Here is a 2,919-nt window from a genome sequence, read left to right as displayed (position 1 = left end):
GTGTGGATGTGGTCAAAAAGTTGACCGTAACCATCAACAAAAAATTCAATGTGTCAAGTGCAGTGTAATTTTTCATCTAAAATGTGAAAATCTCCTACCGGCTGATATTGAATGCATGCAAAAGTCGTACAAGCAATATTGTTGCGAAAAATGCACAAAAGCGCGCCGAAATTCTGTTCCCGCATCTCCCCCTCGCTCAACTACTCCGACCAAAGATGTTGTCTCGGCTACCAAAAACTCCGCTAGTTTAGCGACCGCAAATAACTCACCGCTGCCAGCTACTTCGGTAGCCGAGGGAGCCCATATTTTAACCCATTGCAACAAAGAAATAACTTTGCAGGCTGTTCTCAACGAACTTCGATCTCTTAGATCTGACCATGAAAAAACTATCTCAATAATTAGCTCGTTGCAAAGCGAAAAGAAATTGTTGATAAAAAAAGTTAAAGATCTGCAGATAGAAGTGCGCCGCAAACTTAGTGATTTTGATGTCGCTGCCAATGACATAAAAGATATCCGCAGTGATTTCACAAAATGCACGAAATTATTATTACTACAGCCTCTGGAAACGGGCGGGCACATGATATACAATCAACGCCGCCACTTTTACCTCCTGCTCCACCTACTTCCTATACTTCTGCTGCTGCTCTTTCTGCTACTGCCATTCGTGCCGTTTATACTCTCGCTGCATCTAACTCACGTAATGATACCAACTCCAACAACCAGTGTTGCCGTTTTGATACATATGTATCCAATTGGATACATTTTCGCCTTAAATTTTGAGGGATACTTCGTCTTTTCCTCAGTGTAAATTTGGATACCTTTTCCCATAAGTATTCGTAAGCTGAAGAATTTTTTTTCTGTATTTATGTACGAGCTATTATAAATAACAGTTGGCTGCTCATCCTCCAAGCAAGAAATTTTCCTTTATTCTTGTCACTTTGAAACATTAATTTTTTAGCTTTTTTAGAGAATTCAAACAAGCCGAAAATATGAATTTTTTGATTCCATACATAGTTCCCAATCCACCAGTTTGATTGTAAAACATTGTAACCATAATAGCAAAAAATAACAATTTACTGAACTAAATGTAACAGGTAAAAATTACTCAGTTTACATTAGTATTATTTTGATAAAGTGGGCAACATTTTTTGCATGTATTATTTGTGGGAATCTAATCGCAGTAATAAACATTGAACACGCGGAAAATTTGGCCCGTAGTTTTAGTCAATATTTTTTCATTCTAAGAAACAGATCTGGGAAACAAAAGCCCGTAGTTATAGTCAAAATTAAGTCGACACTAAAGTTAGTTGCAGCTTTTTTGACAGGTATCATATTGAAAATTATGTCATGTTGTGCCGACAACAACAATTCTTCTTTTGTTTATCCAGATCCAACTCTGTCGGCTTCCAACTGTACGTCCGTAGCTACAACTCAGACCAGTGGCTTGCTTACTTACGCCGCTGCTGCCTCAGCTAATACATATTCACAGGAGGCTGCCGCTGCCACTGGCATATACGATAGTTTCACTTCTGCGACTGATATGCCAATTATGAGCGATAATCACAAACATATGCCGAATGCTTCTCCTTCTTCGAAACCTATGTCTTCTGCTATATTTTCTGCTGGTTCTCTCCCTGAAGCACAGTGGGAATCAGTACAAAATAAGAATCTCAAAAAGAAAAAGGCTGAGCGGAACGTTGTATTCGGCCGGAATAGTAGCAAAGATCTGGATGTATTTGCTTCAAGAAGATGGTTACATTTGTCTTCATTTAAGACCAGTATTACTGAGGAAAATATACTGTTTTTCGTTGAAAGAAATACCGGCATTGGTAAAGATAATCTTTCCTGCTTCAAGCTCGTCAAAAGGTGTGCAGATATTTCTTCCTTTAGGAAGGTGAATTTTAAATTGGGTGTTAACGCTTCGCTATATGATAAAGGCACAGATCCTGCGCTTTGGCCAGCAAATGTCGAAGTACGTCCTTTTAAATTTTTTCAACGGGAAGAACAACCAAAAAATCCAACCTAGCCAACTCTAGTAAATTTAAGCCATCATCCAAGAGTCTCTTGATTTACTTCCAAAATATGGGTGGTGTACGTACCAAGTCGGATGCCATATGTTCCCGTAGTGCAGTCTCGGAATTCGACATAATAATCTTTGTTGAGGCCTGGCTGAATTCAAATTTCTTTGATTGTGAATATTTCGATCCGAACTTATTTACCGTTCTTCGCAAAGATCGTGATGTCATCAGAACGGGCTTGAATCGTGGTGGAGGAGTTCTCATTGCAGTACGTCGGTATCTTAATGGTTTCCAGGTTTCACTAAGTAATGATAATTCAATTTTAGATCAAATATGTGTTTGTATTAATGGTTAGTCAGGTTCGGACTCTTTATATTTACTCGCGTCATACATCCCTCCTGGGAGTAATTACGATATTTATAAGGCTCATACGGACAATATTAAATCTTTAGTTCATAGTCATTTAGAAGGAGACCACTTATGTGTTTTTGGCGAATTTAATCTTTCAAATATTACCTGGTCTTATAAGCTATATAAATCTGCTCTCATACCTATGAATGCCAGTTCAGTGATCGATTCTTATGTTGTTGATAATTTGTTAAGTCTTGACTTAGTGCAAGTTAATTGCTTTTTAAACAAACCCAATAGAATTCTAGATCTCATTTTTGTCAGTGACAATATTTATTTCGATCTTTCTGAATGTCTCAATTCGTATCACCTACGGATAAGCATCATATTTCCTTGGTACTTAAAATTAAATGCTTATGAATTCAATACAAGCGTTCAAGAGGAAAAACTAGCATTTAACTATAATAAATGTGATTTTTCTCGGGTTGATAACTCTTTAATTGAAGTTGACTGGGAAAAATTGTTCATACCCTGTAGGGAAAACACGAACTAG

The sequence above is a fragment of the Rhagoletis pomonella genome, unplaced genomic scaffold (assembly GCF_013731165.1).
Source record: "Rhagoletis pomonella isolate Grant_MI unplaced genomic scaffold, Rhpom_1.0 Rhpom_scaffold_00725, whole genome shotgun sequence".
Taxonomy (NCBI): Eukaryota; Metazoa; Arthropoda; class Insecta; order Diptera; family Tephritidae; genus Rhagoletis; species Rhagoletis pomonella.
This window is presented reverse-complemented; position numbering follows the sequence as displayed.